At 33.5% G+C, this 23395-nt stretch overlaps 1 pseudogene; it reads right to left on the reverse strand.

The window, feature by feature from the left end:
• Positions 1 to 704: 704 nt before the first annotated feature.
• On the reverse strand, positions 705 to 22396 carry LOC141499373 (N-acetylneuraminate lyase-like; annotated as a pseudogene).
• Between the last annotated feature and the right edge of the window lie 999 nt (positions 22397 to 23395).

Consider the following 23395-nt stretch of genomic DNA (forward strand, 5'->3'; position numbering starts at 1 on the left):
ATCTACATAAATTATTTTTAAAATAAAAGGAGTCTTGCCAAATTCCTATTATGACCACCAATATAGTGTTGTAAACTGATGATCCAAAATAGACAAAATAAATATCAATTTTTTAAAAAAAGAAACAAATAGGAATAAAGAATTGGCCATTTCATGTCAGAAATAAAAAAAAAAAAAGAATTTGGATGCCAATAGCCGACAGCTAAGTGGTACAGTGGATAAAACCCAGGACATGGAATTAGGAAGACCTGGGTTCAAATTTGACCTTAGTCACTTGATACTTACTTAACTATGTAATCTTAGGCAAGTCACTTAACCCCATTGCCCCCCTCAAAAAAATGAATTTTGATTGTATATAATTTTTTTACAAAAATGAATACTAGTTAATGTTTTCTAATGGTTGTGTTAATATATTATTTGAGCTGTGAAATAACAGTATCATTTTGAAAAGCAATGGAAATTATGCAAACAAAAGTGCTAAAATGTTCATAACTCTTGAACCAGAGATTCCATTAGATGCCTCATATCCCCAAAATAGAAAGAAGTAAGGAACTTATTAATAAGAATATATCTGTCTTATATTCCAAAGTTTTTAAAATTGTTAGTTTTTGACACCAAACCATGGTGAACAAAGTAGATGGCTGTTAATCACAAATGAAAAAAGAAATTGTTGTATATAAATGTGTATCCTCACACCAGAGGTGCTAATGCTCTTTGAATAACACATGAACCTTTTTCATGACTGCTCTTTCACCTTTGATATCCATCTTCATCCAACTTTCACCCATGGCTTCAAGAAAGTGTAAAATGTGCAGTGACCACATCCCTGTAAATTGTGTTGACAGATAGGCTAAACCAGGCAGAGGATAATCAGCAGGTCTCAAATCTGTTGGTGAATTAGCAACAATATCTACCAAAAACATATGAAAATTTTCCCCAACAGAATGTACAGGTGATAACAATTTGGTTTCAGGGGCCATGAAAGCACTTGAAGCAGACAGCATGAACACCTTAGAACTTGTTCATACAATGAAGATACTAAGCTTATTCAGGGCCATTGTCATTCATCTTGACTTTTGTCCAACAAAAGGACTTTGATAACTCAAAAAGAAAGAGGGACCCTAATGACTTTCTGCAATTCTGTTCACTTAAATCCAATTCACATATAAATCAAGGTATCACCCATGATATCACTGGTCCTCTTCAGAAATGAAGGATGAAACAACATATTTCTGTAATTGCATAAGCCTGTGCTATAAAAGTAGTATCTGTGATGAATACAGAGGAACATGGAATGATCTATATGAATTATTAGAGAATGAAGTACACAGTCAAGCTGCTGTAACTGCAGCAATGTACATAGAAAGAGCACTCACACAGACACTCATTAAAGGTGAATTTCACATGACTCTAATGAAAATGCATGAGACAATAATGTGACTAATGAAAACATATGAAAGAATAAACCAATTTGCCACCTCTTGAAAATGGAAGGTTTAAAGATATTTAATATTGTACACATTTTCCAACTTTTTCAATGCATCAATTTGTTGTGTTTATATATTTTATTCCTCTTTAAAAGTTCTCTTTGTGGGCCACCTAGGTGGGGCAGTGGATAGAGTACCAGCCCTAGAGTCAGGAGGACCTGAGTTCAAATCTAGCAGACACTTAATAATTACCTAGCTGTGTGACTATGGGCAAGTCACTTTAACTCCATTGCCCTGCAAAAAAAAATTTAAAATTACATTTGTTATACTAAACATCTCTCAGGAAAAAGAAAAAGAAGAGACATTGAGGATAATTTTGATGACATAAGAAATAAGATATCAATGAAAATTTATTTTTAAGTTAAAGAAAAAAAAATCCTCCCTCTATCAATGTAGTGACCAATCACAGTGATTTGTCAAGAGTTGGTTAAAGGTCATGAAGATTAAATGATTTACCTGAGGTTAATAGATGGAAAGTATCAGAGAAAACTATTCTTCCCACCTCTAAATGTAAAATATCTCTACCATTTCTGTGATGAGTTTCATTATATTTATATCCATTATATATTCATTATATTATATATATTCATTATATATGAATTATTATAACATTACCTTGATTTACATGTGTCAATGTTTTTGTGAAATGATAGAATCCTTGTGTTTTATAGGTTGTTAGAGACCATCTAGTGTAGAAAATAAATATTTTAATTACATTTAATGGCTGTCCATTCTCAAAGAAGACCATGACATCAGGGAAGTGATGCTATGACAAGCACATAAGTTGGATTCTGTGCTAAGTCACCAGCCTCAATTTCTCCCTCCAGAGTCATCTGGGTTCAGTGACCAGATAGGAATCGGATGACTGGAGATGGCCCTGGATGTGAGGCATTCAGGGTAAAGTGAATTGCACAAGGTCACACAGCTAGCAAATATCTGAGACAGGATTCAAACTCCTGTCCTTCTGACTGCAATGTCAGTGCTCTACCAACTGTGCTATCTAGGTTCCCTATCTCCACTGAAAGGGAAGAGATTACCTTTCAAGTGTGTTTATACCACCTCCTAATAGGTCAGCTAGAAAGGGAATTTTTTTTTCTGATTTACTTGTTGTTCACTGACATGAAAGTGATTTATTTATTTTGACACTTCTACCTACTTTTCCTAGTTCTATTTTCCTTTGTCAATGAATGCCATGAAGGCCTCCTTCAAATGACAATCTTTCAAGTACTTAAAGACAATTAATACATCATTCTGTGGACTGAGTTTTTGGTTAAGCTTCAGCAGCAGAAGTGCTTTGATCAATGTTTGGTTCAGTACAATACAAGGAAGTATGAATAGCACAGAAGATAGAACACCAGACTTAGAATAAAAAAAGTTCACCTTTTGTGGACTTCAGAGCAGAGCCAAGATGGAGGCATAAAACTAAGATACTCCCAGAGCTTATGCCTACCAAAGATAAATGAAGACTCTGCACAGACATTAAAGCTACAGGCACCACCAAGAAAAAGAGAAGATCAAAAGAAGTTTTCAATGGTAGACATCATGGAGGATCTTCAGTGAAGGTCTGTCTCTTAGGGTGAAAAGGCAAAGTAAAGCCAAGTGAGGCTGCAAAGAAAGAAAGCTAGCAGGAGACTTTAATCCACAGTGCAGTCCAGGTCCCAACAGCCTGACAACAGCATAGAACTTGGCAGCTGGATAGCAAGCCAGCAGGGAGGAGCCAAAACCCAAACTAAGACTGAACCCTAGGGATACAAGGTAAAAAACAGGACTGGGTTTTAAACAAAATATTGCATAGACAAAAGCTGGATATAAAGGAGGAAATAAACTTCTGCAAAGGCCATGCCTGGACTGTATAGGTAACATCTTAGCCAACAACAAACCAGGGATCAGACCCCAGTCCCAGAATAAAACACTTGGATATATAATCCCCATACCCTACGAGCAGAGCTAAAACAATAAAGATGAGCAAAAAAAGTTAAAAGAGAAATCACTATAGAAAACTACTTTGCACGTAAAAATGAAAACGATGCCAACTCAGAAGAAGAAATCAGTGGAAAAATTACTCACAGGGGTATGAATTGAACACAGATCCAAAAGCTCATAGAAGAGCTTAAAAAAAGAATTTCAAAAGTAAAAAGAGAAAGGAAGAAAAATATGGGGGAAAATATGAGTCATGCAGGAAAATTATAAAAAAAAAAAACGACCAAAGAAATCAATTAGGATAAAAGTAAAAATAGCCAAATGTAAAAAGAAATGCAAAAACTAATTGAAGAAAATAAAACCCTAAAAATCAGAATTGAGCAAATAGAAACCAATGAATCTATCAGAACACAAGATTCCATCGAACAAAATAAAATTGCTGAAAATTTTGAAGATAAATAAAGTACTTTTAATAGGAACAACAAACAACCTGAAAAAGAGATCCAGAAGAAATGATTTACCAATCATCAGACTACCAGAAAGCCTAGATAAATAAAAGAACCTGGAAAACATTATACAGGAAATTATAAGGGAACATTGACAAATTTGATAGAACAAAAATATACCTATACATATGGATGAATCTTGAAAAAACTTCATAACATGTATTTGGAAAATTAAAATATCATCAAAAAGCTAAAAACAAAACAAAACAAAACAAAAAACTCATCTTTTTAAGTTTAAATATATCGTCAAATATTTACTACCCCTGTGACCCCAGGGAAGTTGCTTAAGGCTGTCTGACTCAGTTTTTCATTTGTAAAATGAGGTGGAGAAGAAAATGGCAAAGCATTTCAGTGTCTTTGCCAAAAAAAATTACAAATGTTGTCATGAAGTCAGATGACCTGAAAAATGGTTGGACTGGTTTATCCTAAGAACACAAATGACTTGGTCAATCATATTTATATTTAATATTTGGTATGCAAAATCATCAAATTATAAACTAAACAAACTTTACTATCAGAGTGTCCATAGGATTGATAAAGGTCATGGTCTAGATTACTAATGATTGATTACTCTTAAAGTGTCTCTTCCACTTAGACCCTGGGATTCTGACAAGTAATAGCAAACTGATAAGGGCAGTTACCCAGATCTAATATTTCAATCAGGATTTGAATCTTATTGTAAGTCTTAGCCATTTTTGATGTTTACCTTTCTATCTAAAGACAAGGGAGGCACAAACATTTACTATTTGAATGTCTGTGAGTAATAAATTTTGTGACTCAATATCCTCTGACAGTTTATGTTCCTTATTCCATTTTCCCCTAAAGGTCATATCTTAGTCTTCTTTTAGTTTAAATAACCCCAGTTCTATCAAATAATTGTTCTGTGATGTGTGGGTCTTCTTTTTTGATTCCTGAGAAACTGTATTCTTGTAAATTCAAAAGTATCTCTTGTTTTTTCCAATTATTAGTATTAAATGCAAGCAGATCAAATACTGCTATCATTCTTCACATCTCAAACAATCTTTCTACCATTATCTTCATGCTTTTCTTTCATTTCTAGGATTTGTCCTTCATAAAATAATATTCTGAATTGAGACATGAATCTAAATAATCTTATTCATCCCATCACTTTTCACAAGCTTTATTTATCTACAATGGTCTCATTTTTATCAACTGACAAAATGTGCATTAAGAATAATTTTACATTCTCCAATTTGTGAAGAAAGCTACGGATCAATTTATATAATTTCCCTAAACTTGTAAGAAATGGCAAGTTTGAAAATACAATTGTTACCTGACAACTGCAGAAGTAAAGAACACATTGATTGCTCATTTAGGGAACACCAGACTATTGGCACAAAATAACTGCCTTTTTACACACAAATGGCATGCCTTCTAAATATTATTCTATAGACTCCTGTCTAAATCCACAATAGAAAGTTTAATAAAATGTCTATTGTATCTGATTGATTTTTAAATAAACATTACAATACTATTCTAAAATAAGTAACTGCAGATTCTGTACCCCTTAAAAAATTCAAATGGTCTATTTTTTCCCACTCTCCTAGTATGAAGAATGAAACCTATTTCATAATGATTAAAAAAACTCCAAAATAAGAGGAAAAAAGACAGATCTTTTGATATGTTAGTAAGGTGTTTTGACAGTCATCAAATTTGTCTTGAAACAAAACCAAAATCCTTTAATAAAATGAAAAATAATGAAACAGAGGCAAGGGTAATGAAGTTAGATTTCAAAGACCTCTCTTCAGTTCTTGCCTTTTTGTTTCTCACAATCTAAATAACATGATGCCATTTAATTCTGGGTATAAGTCTCCACATTTGAAAAGTGAGGGTATTGTATCATAATCATGTATGTCCTTTGCAAACTTTCATCTGAAGCCCTAAGATATTCCTATAATCATTTACTTCACAAGGATCTTGCTTACTTTGATATCTTGCAACATATTTTTACTTTGTTTTTCCAAATTACATGCTATGGTTGCTTTTCATCATTCATCCACTTGCCAATAAATAAGTTATACATTTCTCTACTACCCTTCCTTCACTCTCCCCACCCCCTGGCAATGAATATTCTGGTATAAGTTGTGCATGTACATTTTTACTCAGCACATTTACATATAAGTCATTTTGTGCAAGAGGATTTGGATGGACTAAGGTAAAAGAAAGAAAAGCACAATAGAAAAAAATTAGAGAAGTTTTACAAAAGACAATATAGTATACATTCAGATTCTTTTCAGGGTTTTCCCCTATCTTGATGTGGATGATATTGTCCAAAACAGGCCTTCTAGGGTTGTCCTGGATCTCTGAAATGCTGAGAGGAACTAGAGCTATCACAGTTGACCAACTCAATAATGTTATTCTTGATGGGTACAGTATTCTCTTGATTCTGCTCCCTTTGTTCAGCATCAGTTCGTGTAATTCTTTCCATGTTTCCCTAAATTCTGACCATTCATGGTATGCTATTGAGTAATAATACTCCATTAAACAACATTCTCCAACTGATAGGCAGCCCTTCAATTTCCAGTGCTTTGCCACTACAAAAAGAACTTCTACAAATATTTTTGAATATGTGGAATTTTCCCCAATTTTTATGATTTCTTTTCCATATAGGTCTAGAATTGATATTGCTGGGAAAAAAGTTGATGATCCGTTTTATGCCTCTTTTGGGCATAATTCCTTTTACTCTCCAGAATGGCTAGATCAGTTTGTTACTCCATCAATGGTGTATTATTGTTCTAATCTTCCTACAATCTTTTCAGCACTGATGAGTATTTCTTTTTGTCATCTTAGTCAATCTGACATATGTAAGCTGAAAGTTGTTTAATAGTTGTTTAAATGTACATAACTGTTTAAATGTACATTTTTCTAATCAATGATTTGGAATTTTTTTTCATATGACTCTAGCAATCTTTAATTTCTTCGTTTGAAAACCACTTGTTCACATCCGTTGACCTCTTAACAAGTGAGGAAAAATTTTTAGCTTATAAATTTGATTCAGTTCTCTATATATTTCAGAAATGATACTTTGATAAAAACTACATGCTGTGAAAATTGTTTCCCAGCTTTATTTTCTTCTAATCTTAGTTGCATTGATTTTATTAGTGAAAAATCCTTTTTTATTCCATATTGTCAAAATCATTCATTTTGCAATTTTTATATTCTCCATTTCTTGTTTGTTCAGAAATTTCTCCACTTTCCATTGATCTGACAGAGCATCTCTTGATCTCTTAATTGGTCTATGGTATCACCCCTTATGGCTAAATCCTACCCATTTGGATCCTATTTTGGTGTAGTGGGTGAGATGTGGTTCTATGCTTAGTTTTGGTGACAGTATTTTCCAGTTTTCCCAGCAGTTTTTGTCATTTAGTGAGGTCTTATCCCAGAAGCTAATCTAATGTCTTTGGGTTTCCCAACCAGCAGATTACTATAGTTTTGTTTGTGTCTATTCTAATTACACTGCTCCTTTACACTATCTTTTAAATAGTACCAAGGAGTTTTGATGACTGCCATTTTAAAATATATTTTAAGATCTGGTACTTTAGGTCACCATTCTTTGAATCTATTTTTCCATCAATTCCTTGATACTCTTGATCTTTCTTGCTCCAGTTGAATTTTGTTACTGTTTTGTCTAACTCTTCAAAGTAGTTTTTTTGGTAGTTTCTTTGGTATGGCACTAAGTAAATAATTCAATTTAGATAGAATTGTCATTTTTATTGTATTAGTTCAGGCTAGCCAAGAGTGATTGATATTTTTGGCATTTAGCTCTGACTTAATTTGCGTGAAAATATTTTGTAATTGTGTTCGTATAGAATCTGGATTTCTCATGATCGGTAGATTACCAAGTGTTTTGTTATCTAGTATAACTTTAAATGACATTTCTCTTTCTTTCTCTTTCCCTTAAATGAATGCTGATAATGGAATGGAGTTTTATTGTTTTTTATATACTGCTACTTTGAATGAAGGTATAAATTACATGTAACAAGTAGTTTTTAAGTTGATTTTGTAGGGTTCTTTAAGTATAACATCATATCATTTGCAAAGAGTGAAAGTTTTACTTCCTCATTGCTAATATTAATTTCTTCAATTTCTTTTTCTTCTCTTATTTCTAAAGCTAGCATTTCCAATGTTATATTAAATAGCAGTGGGGGATATAGGAATTCTTGTTTCACCCCTGATTTTACTACACATTCTCCTTCTTTATCCCCATTAAATTCGATGTTTATTAATGTTTTAGATAGATACTGTTTATTATTTTAAGGAAAACTTCATTTATTCTTATACTCTCTCATTTTTAAATAGGAATGGATGCTGAATTTTGTCAAAGATTTTTCAGCTTCTTTTGAGGTAATCATATGATTTTTATTAGTTTTTTATATAAGTTTAATTATGCTGAATTTTTTTCCCTAAAATTTAACCATCCCTATCTACCTTATATAAATCCTACCTGATCATGGTCTATACTACTAGTAATAATTTGTTGTAATCTCTTTGTTAAAATTTTATGTAAGATTTTTGCATCAGTGTCCATTAGGAAGATTGGTCTATGATAGTTTTGTCTGTTTTGGCTCCTCCTAGTTTAGGATCAGTATATTGGAGTCATATTGGTGTCATTAAAGAATCTGGAAAAACTCTTTCTACTATTTTTTTTAATAGTTTATGCAGGATTGGAATTAATTTATCCTTAAATGTTTGGTAGAATTCATTTGTAAATTCATCTAGGTCTGGATATTTTTTCCTAGAAAGTTTCTTTTTCTGAAATGGGGATTTTTAAGTATTTATTCCTTCTCTTAATCTAAGTATCTTAAATCTTTGTAAATATCCATCCCTTTCACTCAGCTTGTCAAATTTATTGGCAAACAGGCAAAATAGCTCAGAATTACTTAGTTTTCTCTTTATTCGTGGTGAGTTCACCTTTTTCATCTCTGGTAATGTTAATTTGCAAATTAAAACAACAATGAGGTATCACCTCACACTTATCAGATTGACCAAGATGAGAAAAAAAGGGGAAATGATTAATGTTGGAGAGCTTGTGTGAGGATTGGGACATTGATGCATTGCTGGTGGAGTTGTGAACAGATCCAACATTTCTGAAGAGTAATATGAATTTATACTCAAAAAGCAACAAAATTGCACATACCCTTTGACCCAGCAATTACAATGCTAGATCTATATCCAGAAGAAATTACCAAAAAAAAACAAAAAGGAAAAAGTCCTTCTTGTTCCCAAATATTCGTAGCAGCTCTTTTTTTCTAGTGGCAAAGAACTGGAAATTGAGGTGATGCCTATCAATTAGGGGAATAGCTAAATAAGTTATGGTTCATGGATACTATGGAATATTATAGTTCTGTAAGAAACCATAAATGTTCAGAATCTAGAGAAGTATGGAATGACTTAAGGGATCTGATGCTGAGAGAAGGAAATTTTGTAGCTTAAAAAGATACATGCGCCTATGGATGAAAAGAAATATTATTTTAAAAAATAGTTAATTTGGTTTTCTTCTTTCTTTTTTATCAGATTAACTACAAATTTATCTATTTTCTTGCTTTTTTCCATAAACTCAACTCAGTTTTATTTACCAGGTCTCTTTTTTCTTTCAATTTTTAAATTTGTCTTTTCATTTTCACAGCTTCAATGTTGATATCTGATTAGTGATTTTTAATTTGATTTTTTTCTAATTTTTTAGTTGTATGCCAAATGTACTGACCTCTTTTTTTCTCTATTTTATTGATAGAGACATTTAGAAATATCAAATTTCCCCAATGAACTGCTTTGGCTGCATCCCACATATTTTGGTATGTCTCATTGTTGTCATTTTCTTAGATGAAATTTTTGATTATTTAGATGATTAACTTTCCACCCACTTAAAGTTAGATTGCTAAATTTCAAATTAATTTTTGGCTAATCTTTTAATGGTCCTTTATTATAGGTAATTTTGTTTTCGTAATGATCTCAAAAGTTTACTTTTTTAATTTCTTTCTACATTTGATTGTCAGGTTTTTATGCCATAGTACAAGATTAATTATTGTAAAAGTGCCATGTACTACAGAGAAAAAGGTATATTCTTCTCTATCTCAAATCAGTTTTCTCCAGAGTCAATTACATCTAAATTTTGTAAGATCCTATTCACTTTTTTAACTTCTTTTCCATTTATTATTATTTTGAGTTATTTATATATTTATTTTCATCCAAATGTGCCTGCATATTTCCAAGTTACAAAATTTTCCTCCAACCTCCCTTCCCAAACACTCCCCTCAGCAGAGAACAGTCAGGTTAGAATTTTACATACATATTTTGTTAAACACAATTACAAATTAGTCCTTTTTGGCATGAGGAATTAGGATTAAGGGAAAAAAGATACATAAAAGATAATTTTTATAAAGTGTTCATCAGATTTGGAAGGGTTGGTTTTTATCTGTGTGTTTTGTTTTGTTTTTCTTCCTCTGGTTGGGGATAATACAGTCCAGAATCAGTCAAATATAGTTGTCCTAGCTCTCTGGTCTATTGAGAGAAGCTGCTTTCATCAAGATTTTTCATCTCATAATGTTATTGATGTGTACAATGTTCTCTTGGTTCTACTCCCTTCTGTCAGATCCCATAAGTCATTTCATGTTTCTCTAGAGTCTAATCATTTATGGTTTCTTATACAACAAAAGTATTCCATAGTATTCATGTTCCATAACTTATTTAGCAACTGATGGGCATCCTCTCAATTTTCAGTTCTTTGCCATTACAAAAAGAGCTGCTATGAATATTTTGGAATATGTAGGATTTTTTCCATTTTTTTGTAATTTCTTCTGGATATAGACTTAGAATTACAATTGTTGGGTAAAGGGTTATGAACAGTTTTATTGCTCTTTGGACATAGTTCCATATTGCTCCCCAGAAATGTTGAATCTGTTCACAACTCCACCAGAAATGCATCCATGTCCCGATCCTTCCACAACCTCTCCAACATTAATCATTTCCCCTTTTTCTCATCTGGGCTAATCTAATAGGTGTAAGATGACACCTCATTGGTGTTTTAATTTGCATTTCTCAAATCAATAGTGATTTGGATGATTTTTTCATATGATTATACACAGTTTTAATTTCTTCATTTGAAAATGAACTGTTCATGTTCTTTGACCATTAATCAACTGGGAAATGGCTTGTTATCTTATAAATTTGATGTTATTCTCTATATATTTTGGAAATGAGACCTTTATCAGAACTCCTTGTTGTGAAGATTATTTCCCAGTTTTCTGTTTTTTCTTCTAATTTTTGCAGCATTGATTTTATTAGTCCAAAAACTTTTTTAATTTACTATAGTCAAAAATCATTCATTTTGCAATTTATAATGTACTTTAAATCTTGTTTGGTCATAAATGTATTCCTTTTCCATAGATCAGATAGATAGAATATTTTTGGACTATTAATTTATCTATAGCATTACATTTTATGTCCAAATCCTGTACCCATTTTGACTTATTTTGGTATAGGGTATGAGATGTGGGTCTATGCCTAGTTTTTGTCATACTATTGTCCAGTTTTTATCTTGGTCAAATAGCAAGTTCTTTTCCCAGAGACTGATTTCTTTGGGTTTGTCAAATAGTGGACTGCTGTCGCCATTTACTGCAGTTCCTTTTGAACCTATCCTACTCCACTGATCCATTACTCTATTTCTTTTTTTTCTATTTTCCTAATTTTTTTATTTATTTACTCATTACTAAAACATTCCTTTTTGTAAGAGTAAACATAATTACCCTCACTCCTACAAAAATATAAAACCTCCTGAGAAATAAAGTAAAAGAAACAGAAAAAGAATGTGCTTCAGTATGTGTTCTGATACCATCATCTTTGTCTCCAATAGCATTCTTTATCATAAGTCCATCTGAGAAGTTAGATCCATATTTTCCACAATTGCCACTGCTGATTGTAATTCCCTCCCTCCATACCTCCCCATTGCCATTTCTTATATGTTCTCTCTCCTTTCAGTCTGTCCCTTTCCAAAAATGTGCTTTGGGGCAGCTGAATGGTACAGTGAAAAGAGCACCAGCCCTCGGTCCAGGAATCCCCAAGTCTACATCCCACCCCAGAGACCCAGCAACAACCCAGCTCCTTGGTCCCGGACAGGCCATGCAATCCTATCAAAGTATTAAAGTAAAAAAAGAAAATGCGTTATATCTGACTATCCTCTCCCATGTTCTACCCTCTCCTCTATCACCTACATCTTCCCTATGCTCCCCATGTCCCCTTTCTCTTCTTTTTCTCTTAGATTTCAGTATCCTATGGATTATGCTGTTTTCTCTCTGAGCCATTTCTGATGAGAATTAAGGCTCCCTTATTGCCCCTCAACTTCCCCTCTTCCATACCACTGAAAAAGCTATTTCTTGATTCTTTTACTTGAAATGTCTTAGCCTATTCTACCTCTCATTTCTCTTACTCCCACTACATTTCCCTTTCACCCATTGACTCCATTTTTAAAATATATTATACCTTCAAATTCAGCTCTCTCCTGTGCCTTGTCTACATATGCTTCTTTTAACTGCTCGAGTAAAGGAAAAGGTTCATATGAGTATTATCAATATCATCTTCCCATCATGATCATTAAATCCCTCATGATTTATCCATCTCGTACACCCTATCTATACCTCAACCCACACCCGGTATCTGAAGAATAAATTTTTCATTCAGCTCTCGTCCTTTTAACAGGAACTTTTGAAATTCCCCTGTTTCATTGAAAATCCATCTTTTCCCCTGGAAGAGGATGTTCATTTTGTTGAACAGTTGATTCTTAGCATTTCATGCTCTTTTGCCTTCTAGAATATTAAATTCCAAGCCCTAGGAGCCCTTAATGTGGATGCTGCTAAGTCCTGTGTGATCCTGACTGCATTTCCATGATATTTGAATTGCTTCCTTCTGGCTGCTTGTAATATTTTCTCTTTGATTTGGGAGTCCTGGAACTTGGCTATAATATTCCTGGGGGTAATTTTTTTGGATGTCTTTCAGAAAGAGTTCAGTGGATTCTCTCAATTTCTATTTTTCCTTCTGCTTCTAGGATATGAGGGCAATTTTCCTGTAGACATTCTTTTAAAATGAAGTCAAATGTCTTTTCTTGATCAATGCATTTTGGTAGCCCTATCATTTTTTTAAATATTTTATTTATTTTGGGTTTTGTAATTTTTCCCCTAATCTTACTTCCCTCCCCCACCCCCACAGAAGGCAATTTACCAGTCTTTACATTGTTTCCATGTATACATTGATCCAAATTGAATGTGACAAGAGAGAAATCATATCCTTAAGGAAGAAACAAAAAGAATAAGAGATAGCAAATATTTTCTCTCTCCTTTCAGTTTCTTTTTCTAAATTAAAGGTAATAGTCCTTGGTCTTTGATCAAACTCCACAGTTCTTTCTCTGGATACAGATGGTATTCTCCATTGCAGATAGCTCCAAATTGTCCTTGATTATTGCATTGATGGAATGAGCTATTCCATCAAGGTTGATCATCACCCCCATATTTCTGTTAGGGTGTACAGTGTTTGTTTTTCTGGTTCTGCTCATCTTGCTTAGCATCAGTTCATGCAAATCCCTCCATAGCCCAATAATTTTTAAATTGTCTCTTCTGGATCTGTTTTCCAGATCAGTTGTTTTTTCAATGTGGTATTTCACATTTTCTTCTAGTTTTTCCATTCTTTAACTGTTGAATTATTGTGTCTTGATTCCTCACAATGTCACCAGCTTCCTTTAGCTCCATTTTACATTTGAATGATTTGTTTTCCTCAGAGAGTTTTCTTAGGTCCTTTTCCATCTTACCAATTATGTGTTTTAAGAAATTCTCCGCCAATGTTTTGGATTGACTTAAACTGGTTTTTAACATATTTTCTTCAGCGTTTTTTTTAATCTCTTTGACTAAGGTAATAACTTGGTTTTCATGTTTTTCCTGAATTTCTCTCATTTTTTCCCCAATTTTTCTGCTACCTCCCTTACTTGATTTTCAAAATCTTTTTTGAGGTCTGTCATAACCTGAGCCCAACTTCTATATTGCTTAGAGTATTTAGATGAAGAAGTTTGAACTTTTTCATCTCTTGAGTGTGTATTTCAATCCTCCATGTGACCAAAGTAATTGTTCATGGTTAGGTTCTTTTTTCTGTTTACTTATTTCTCCAGACTTTGCCCTGGTTTTGGGGTGCTACCTGAGCTTTTGAGTATTAATAGGACACCCCTGCAAGGACCTCAGGTACTTCAAGGACTTATGGAAGGGTCTGACTGCTCTCTTGCCTGTGCTCTGGTTTGTGGATGACCACAAGCCCACCCCTCTGCCTTGGAGCTGTGAGGGAGATCCCTGCTCTAAGGCAATGGGGGGCCCCATTCTACAGCAAGGTCTGAATGTGTACAAAGCCCCAGAGTCCTGTCCCAAGGACCAAAGAAAGACCTTGACAGTCTCCCCCCAATCCCTTACCTTCTGTGGGCTGAGTGCTCAGGAAGCAGCTACTGGACAGCTCTGTGGGCCCACTTCTATTTCCTGGGCTCTGGACTGCTCTGAGGTCTGTGGCCACACTGAGAAAGACCACACTAGCCTGGGCTTCCCACTTGCTCTGGCAGAGGTTTCCCCACAGATCTTCCAAGTTGTGCTTGGGGATCCCTGGGTTGGCAGGTGAAGAAACTGCTTCTGCTTCCATGAACTGGATCTCCCAGGTATCCAGGTGCCTGGTGGGCTGTTCATGGAAAGCTGAAGTTCCTTCACTCTGGCATGCTTCCTCCCCCTCCAACCATGTGGTAAAGAGCCTTCCCACTGTTTTCCAGTGACTAGATAATTGCCTCACTGGCTTTTTCCTGCAGGTCTTTCTCTCAAACATTTAGAAGGTTTTTTGAAATGTTTTTGAAATATTTTGGAGAGAGCTCCTAGGAAAGCCTGTTCTCCTGCTGTCATCTTGCTCCACTTCCATTACTCTAGTTATTATCCAGTACCTGACAGTTTGACAACTGCTTCATCATAATATAGTTTGAGATATAGTAGAGCTAGGCTACCTTCTTTTACATTTTTTTCATCAGTTCCCTTGCTAAGCTTGCCCTTTTAATATTCCAAATGAACTTTGTTACTATTTTTTTCTATTTTAGTAGTTATTTGGTAGTTTGATTGGTATGGCACTGAATTAATTTGGATAGAATCGTCATTTTTATTATTTTAGCTCCGCTAAACCATGAACATGTGATATTTTCCCAATTATCTAGATATGACTTTATTTGGGTGAGGAGAGCTTTATAATTCTGTTCATACAGTTTCTGTGTTTGTCTTAAGAGTTAGATTTCCAAGTATTTAATGTTGTCTACAATTATTATAAATGAAATTTCTTTTTCTATCTCTTGCTCTTGGGCTTTGTGATTCATATATAAAAATGCTGATGATTTATGTGGGTTTATTTTATATCCTGCTACATTGCTGAATTTGTTAATTGTTTCAAGGAGTTTTTAAGGTGATTTTCTTGGATTCTCCAGGTATACTATCACATCATCTGCAAAGAGTGAAAGTTTTGCTTCTTCATTGCCAGTTCTGATTCCTTCAATTTCTTTTGCTAATCTTATTGCTACTGCTAGTAATTCTAATACAATATTGAATAGTAATGGCAATAATGGTCATCCTTTTTTCACCCCTGATTTTATTGGAAATGCTCTAACTTTATTCCCATTAAATATAATATTTGTTGATGGGCTCAAATAGACAATTTTTTTAAAGGAAAACTTCATTTATTCCTAAACTTTCTAGTGTTTTTAAAAGAAATTGATTTTTTTATCAAAAGCTTTTTCAGTATCTACTGAGATTTTCATGTTTCAGTTGATTTTGCTATTGATATGTTTAATCATGTTGAGTGTTCTCCTAATGATGAACCAACCCTGCCTGCTATGGTATAAATCCAACTTAATCATTAGAAAGCTCGCTCTATAATTTTCTTTGTTTCCTGTTCATTATTTTGCTAGATTTATCTAATTCTGAGAGATGGAGGTTGAGATACCCCACCATTATGGTTTTGCAATATATGTTTCCTTGCAGTTCACTCACTTTTTCCCCCTAAGAATTTGGATGCTATACCATTTGATGCATTTATGTTTGATAATGATTCAATTTCACTGTCCATGGTGACTTTTAAGAATATATGGTTTCCAGGAGGTATGGGAATACAGGGAAGCCTTGGAGGGATTTGCATGAACTGATGCTGAGTGAGATGAGCAGAACCAGAACCACATTGTACACCCTAACAGCAACATGAGGGTGATGATCAAACTTGATGGACTTGCTCATTCCATCAGTGCACCAATCAGGGACAATTTGGGGCTGTCTGCAATGGAGAATATATCTCTATCCAGAGAAAGAACTGTGGAGTTTGCACAAAGAGCAAGGACTATTCTCTTTAATTTAGAAAAAAAAACCTAATGTCTTATTGTCTGATCTTGCTATCTCTTATACTTTATGTTTCTTCCTTAAGGATAATGATTTCTGTCTCCTCACATTCAATTTGCATAAATGTATACCATGGAAACAATGTAAAGACTGGCAAATTGCCTTCTCGGGGGGTGGGGTAGAAGGAGGGAAGCAAGATTAGGGAAAAATTGTAAAATTCAAAATAAATAAAATCTTTATAATTCAAAAAAAAGAACATGTGGTTTCCTCCCTTCACCCTTTTAATAAATTCCATTTTTGATTTTGTTTTGTCTGAGATCAGGATTGCTACTCCTGACTTATTTTTTTTTACTTTCACTGAAGTATGATATGAATTTTGTCAACTTTTACATATGTACATATATTGATATATGCTATACAGTATAATCAGCTCTTTTGTGTGGTAATGACTAGCATCATCAATATAATGTCAATAATAATGATGAAAGCGATCATAATTTTTATTTAATTTAAACAAGTTCATGCAAATTCTTAAGCCAGTACTAACCTGTAAAAGGATTCTCTCATTTCTCTTAAATTTCTCTGAAAATATCTTAGACATTCTTCAAATTTATTCCAAACAAAAAAGATGACAATTGAACAGGCAGAAGTTTATATATGATTTCTCATGACTGACCACATCTGGCTCTGAAGGCCATAGAATAATAAGTCCCCCTTGTATTAATTGATGACACACATCCCATATATATTACTTAATAGAACACAATAGATCTTGATACTTCTCTTCAGAATAGCAAACTGTCATTTATCAAATGATTTAAATAAGATTATATTAAAGATCAGATAACTTTGAAAACTTACTGTTAAATAATTTAATTATTTCTGATTAAATTTCAAAAAATTACAAAGTTCTCATTCACATAGTGGTAATTTAGGAAGAGTCAAATAAGGATAATAAATTAGAAAAATTCCCATAGAGCCTTCCCTTCCCTTAAGAATTTTATAAGATAATTGGGCAGGGGAATCATATATCTCAAGTGTTTACTCCTTTTATGGAATAGATTTCAGCATTACAGAATCACAATATATCAGAGTGTGAAGAGACTACAATAATCAACTACCCCACTCTAACTGTGACCAAGAATGCTACTTACAACAATCTAAATTCAATAGCACCCTTGAAAGTTAGTCTACTGTCTTTGGATGTTGCATAAGTTCTGAAAAAAGGAAAGATTTTTGTATTGGTGGAATATTCCAAGTTCTCTTATTTAAAGATTATATTCAGATAATTGCACTTATACCTGAAACATTGAAGATTACTTAGTGAATTGGAGTATAATAAAAATTTGAATATAACAATAAGATTCATCTAATCATCTACTATTGAAAATAAAACATCTGAAAAATATATTGTCCAGATTATACCATTCAGATTGATGGGCAGCCTGTTGAATTAGTCTATCAATACATAATCTGATGAACACTTTTGATAGAAAATACAATATGCCCAGAATTAGACAAGGAAAAGAAATTAAGTCAGAAAGAATTTTTGGTTTTTTTTTAGTTTTTTTAGCTTTTTTGCAAGGCAATGGGATTAAGTGGCTTGCCCAAGGCCACACAGCTAGGTGATTATTAAGTGTCTGAGGCTGGATTTGACCTCAGGTACTCCTGACTACAGGGCCTGTGCTCAATCTACTGTGCCACCTAGCTGCCCCCCCCAAAAGAATTTTGGAACTTGTGTAGTACATCAGCAATTTCTAAACTTTTCATTGTTATAAAAGTCATTATCTAAAATAAAGATATCCTTCACAGTTGTAAAATTTGCTATATCAAGATTCTAGCAGAATCACAATAGGTCATGATTGATCATGAACATACTGAAGTAAGTTAACAATGATCTCTGTTTAGAATGAGTTTAATTGAGAGTAGACTTCTCTTTTCCTGGAGATGTTCAAGCAGAGGTTGGAAAATCACTTGAAGGAGTATTTTAAAGGAGATTTTTAGAATGGCAATAGCAGTATTAGATTACCTTCGAAATCTCTTTTAAATCTTTCTGTCAGTCAGCAGATATTTATTGAGTGATAAGCCACTGTGATGAGACAATTAGATATATGAGTGAATAGAGCACTGGTTCTAGAAAGAGAAAGACCAAAGTTCAAATGCAAATACTTACTAGCTCTTTGACTCTGGCCAAGTCATTTAAGTTCTGTTTGCCTTAATCCAGGAGAAAGAAACAGCAAATCTCTCTAGTATGCACAAAAATATCCCAATAGATGGTATTGTTTTGAGATGATCTAAAGACTTAAGAAGAATCAGACTCAACTGAATCACTGAACAACAATAAGGTACTGTGCTAGGGTGGGTGAAACAAACAAATAAAATTTTCATAGATCTCACAGTCTGATGGAATAAACAACATTCATATAACTGCACTTGCCAGTCATGTACAAGATAAATTCGAGATAATTGCCCTGAGAATTTAGGTAAATTAAAGATTAAAGCTTTGCAGCTTTTTAGCTCATTGGTATTTGGGAAAGTAGGAAAACAATTTTGGTTGGGAATTAAATTCATATTCAATACTCAGACTTGAAAATGTAAACAAAATCCATTCTTTTTATTTTCTGGCTCAGCACTGAATTATAGCAGCACCTAAACCAAACTTTGCCTTTTATTGAGCTTTGTCATTGTTATATTTTCCACAATTCTGTGCCTGTTGCCACATTCTGTCATTTTCTCATTCTAGACCATCATCTTGTTCATTCCCCCCCACCCCAGTTCCCAGAATTGACTTAATCAAACCATACTCCTGTGTTCATTTGAATAATAACTTTTTTGACATCTCTTTCTCTCTCTCTCTCTCTCTCTCTCTCTCTCTCTCTCTCTCTCTCTCTCTCTCTCTCTCTCTCTCTCTCTCTCCTTTCTCTCAATTGGAATGCTTATCATTGCCTCTTATGTCCCAAGATGATCCATACCACGTCTAGGTTACTTTCACACGAAAGAGTTCATCTCTATATACTTCAATGAGTTTTGTATTTATTTTGTATATTTATATCCAAAATACTCAGTCTACTGAAATGTAATCCCACTGAGGTAAGAATTCAGTGACTTACATTTATATTTCTAGAGCCTAGCATGAGACCTAGTATATAGCACATGTTTAACAAATTCTTAAAGACTATCAGAATAATACCTTATCCAATGAGAACAACATTGGGATGGGGGGGGAAAACCTTTGAAAAGCTTAAGACCTCTGAAAAAAAAATCCAACTATTATCCTGAGAACTAATGACAAAGGATGATAAATACATCATACATCATACACACACACACACACACACACACACATATAAACTACTATAGCTAAACTCACCATTCTACACATTTCTATTTCTAAACTGTTACCTATATCTCCAAAGGTCTTTTTCTTCCTGCCTCCTGTCTGCCTACTTTGGCAGACCCACTCCTCTTTTATGCCTAGGACATATACTCTATTACACATTTCTTCCTAGAAAATTTGTTTACTGTGAAGGGGAAAAAAGGTATGCCCAACTACCCTAACATATATAGAATGCAGTCTCTGTTGAATGTTTGAAATCAGATAAGATGACCATCAAGAAGAGACTTGGGTGAAACAGAATATTTTCTCACTATCTCCATCTCCCACTTAGTCCAAGGGTTGCTTCTGTTAGGTCTATTTGACAGAGAGAACACACAAGTGGAAGAATATAAAATTGTGCAAAAATCTCACCCTTTTAGTCTTGCAATTTGATTTTGTTTCCTTGCAAAAAGAATTAAAGCATGGAATAGCTGTTTTTGTCCTGAACCAAAGCTCTGTGTAGGCCAATTTGATGTTAAGAGACATAACCTCTTTTTCTTATCTTTTGCTTATCTTTCTGGATTTCTTTTTTTTTTTTTTAGTCTGTTTTGTTTTGTTTTGGTTTTTTTGCAAGGCAATGGGGTTAAGTGGCTTGCCCAAGGGCACACAGCTAGGTAATTTTTAAGAGTCTGAGGTCAAATTTGAACTCAGGTACTCCTGACTCCAGGGCTGCTGCTCTATCCGTTGCACCACCTAGTTGCCCCTGGATTTATTTTTAATTTACTTCATGATGCAGTGGAAAAAAAATAGGTAAACTACTACAAAATATAATATCTAATGCTAGAATCAGGATTTAATACATAGAATTTTTTTGGTTTTTATATCTTCCCTTAAAGTTGTTGTTTTTTTATCCCCAACTATCTCATCTACTTTGACCTCTTCCAGGAATTCCGTATATTGTATTCAACAGCAATTAAATTTCACAGATTCTTTCAAGTCTTAAATACTTACAGGAAAATTTAATTGTGAGCAGTTAAAACTGCAACATAGCCTCTTTTAAAAATAGCATATAATAAATGAAAATATTGAAATGCTTAAAATAGTGAAGAGAAGTTTCCCAAAATGATTTATTTTCAAGCCTCCTTTTATATTATAATTTGGGAAATCAACTAACCTGCTTTCTTCCTTAATTTCTTAGAAATGTAAACTATAAATTTTCTCATTCTTTAAATTGGGAAAAATACTCCTACTTCTTAAGAGTGTTGAAAGCATCAATTGAGTCAACTTAAGTAAAGGGCTTTGAAAAATCTTTAAGCACAATGCAAATGATATTGTTACTGTGACTGTTACTGATGCAAATGGGGTATTTCTATCCCTCACAAAGCTACTTGTCAAATATATAATAGTAAGTGTCAAGCACATTGTTAAAAGATGAAGATTCAAGACAAAAGTAAATGCAAAAACCTCACCTCAGTGAACTAGACCCTAAATTGACTGACCAAAGTAAATGGGAATAACAACACACATTTCTGTGAAAATACAATAAAATTTAAGAAAAGAGAGAATAGTAAAAATGAGAATTTTCTTTTTTGAGTTAGAAGGCATAAAGATGCTAGAATTAGAACATTTATCTGGATCATTAGAAAACTAAGCTAGAAAAAAGCTAAAAAAATGTAATCATGAAATCAGAAAATTCATAAATGACAAAAAAAAAAACCTGCTACCAAAAGGACTTCAAGTACACTTTCCTCATGAATTATTATTTTAAAAATCATATTTTATTAACATTTAAAAAAATTTTCCCACTCCTTGAATTTCCCTTCATTCTTCTCCTCTTTCTCAGGGAGCCATTCCTTATTTTGTTCAAGGAACTTTGTAGAAGAGGAGGAAAAAAAAATCAACAGTATTCAATAGATAGAAAATGTTGGCATTGTACCTTGTTCCATAGATCTCTCACAGTATTGTAATTATTCTTAAATATAACATTACTTAAAATTTTTATTGAGTCCTAAATGCTTTACATACATTTCCAGTTAAGTATCATTAGCACTTCATAATCAATTCAAAATAATTTTCCTAAAGCCCACCTCCACTCCACTTACTAATGTGCAAATTAGACATGCAATCATACCATTTGGGGGGATTTGTCTATGAATCTGAAAATGAAAAGGTTAGAAAAGATGATTTCTAAGGTCCTTACAACCATCAACTGAGTCTCTTGCAAAAGTCTTAGCTTTGACATTTCAGGACTCTGCACATCTGGCAGAAAAGTGAGAATTTTATCTTGAATCTCTTCCAGCAGATCTTCAGAATGAGTTTTTACCGTAGTCAAAGTAGGAATATATAATAATGAAACAGCACCCCAGGAGCAGCAGCAGTCATCTCTTTTAAAAAGGCAATAAGGGCATCTTTGTTCACAGATTTGAAAAAGAAAGGAGCTGTGGTAACAAAACCATCAGTTCCTATTTCTGCTGTGTCTTGAGACAGATGTTGTGTGTCTTTCAGACATAATACTCCTAAAATGAATAATCATATTGTTCAACTTATTTTTCACTTTTGTCACTCACTCACTCTTCTGCAAGTTTTCTCCTCTCTGGGACTTCTCCTTTTGAACCATTCACAAACATGCTTTTCACATGCTGCTCATATAAGATGGTCCACATATTGACCAATTAAAGAGAAGCTGATTTTCCCAATCTCAGTCATAAGTGAGAGATTTGCAGAAAAGAGAAATTGAAGTTTTTTTTTTTTTCCCTTAGGAAGAGTCATTGAATCATTGTAGGGAAATTTGTCAAGCCAGAGAGCATAAGATCCCCCTAGAGATTAATTCCTCCCACCTTGGTCTATTGCTCTGGCAGTCTATAGCTGATTTCAATGGTCTTTAAACAAATGGAACCGAAAAACATCTGGGAACAGTCAATTTCCTCAGTGTTTGTCTCAGGGCATGAGCCAAAACAGAAAAATGGTAATTACAATATGAAGGGGCTGAGGCAGCCTTTCTAGCTAGGCAAAGACATGCCTAAGGAAAGACATGAGTTAAGTGATAATGAATATAAGAAAAAAGTTTGAAATGCAAAAAAAAAAAAAGAAAAAATACTTCAACAAAAGCTCCAAAACCAAGCATATAAGACAAGAAAGATTATACTACAAACAGAAGGAAGAATGAATAAAATCTCAAAGAAAATCAATGAATGGATAAAAAAATCACTTGTTTCATTCATTTCTATATAATAAAAATAAAATATCATTTATAATAACTATAAAATGTGTGTACTATTTAAAAGTCAGTGTTCAGAAGAACACCTGATTCACATAGATTTAACTATAAAAAGTACTTTAGAGTAATAAAGATCAATATTAATAGCCTGAAAATATTCTAAATGCATGGCTAGGTTTTCACAATATAAAAATGACAATATTGCCAAAGTCAATTTACAAATTCAATGCTATACAAACTAAACTGTAAAATAGATATTTTGTGGATCTAAATAAAACAATAGGAGGAATGTTGAGGAATGATTTTTTTTTAGGTTTTTTGCAAGGCAAATGGGGTTAGGTGGCTTGCCCAAGGCTACACAGCTAAGTAATTATTAAGTGTCTGAGGTCAGATCTGAACTCAGGCACTCCTGACTCCAGGGCCGGTGCTCTATTCATTGTGTCACCTAGCCACCCCAGGAATGATACTTTTAAGAAATATATTATACCTTATTAAATTCTTTTATGTCAACATTAGGTTCTATATTTGAAATGTTTTAAATTTTAATATGG

This window comes from Macrotis lagotis, chromosome X (assembly GCF_037893015.1).
Source record: "Macrotis lagotis isolate mMagLag1 chromosome X, bilby.v1.9.chrom.fasta, whole genome shotgun sequence".
Lineage (NCBI taxonomy): Eukaryota > Metazoa > Chordata > Mammalia > Peramelemorphia > Peramelidae > Macrotis > Macrotis lagotis.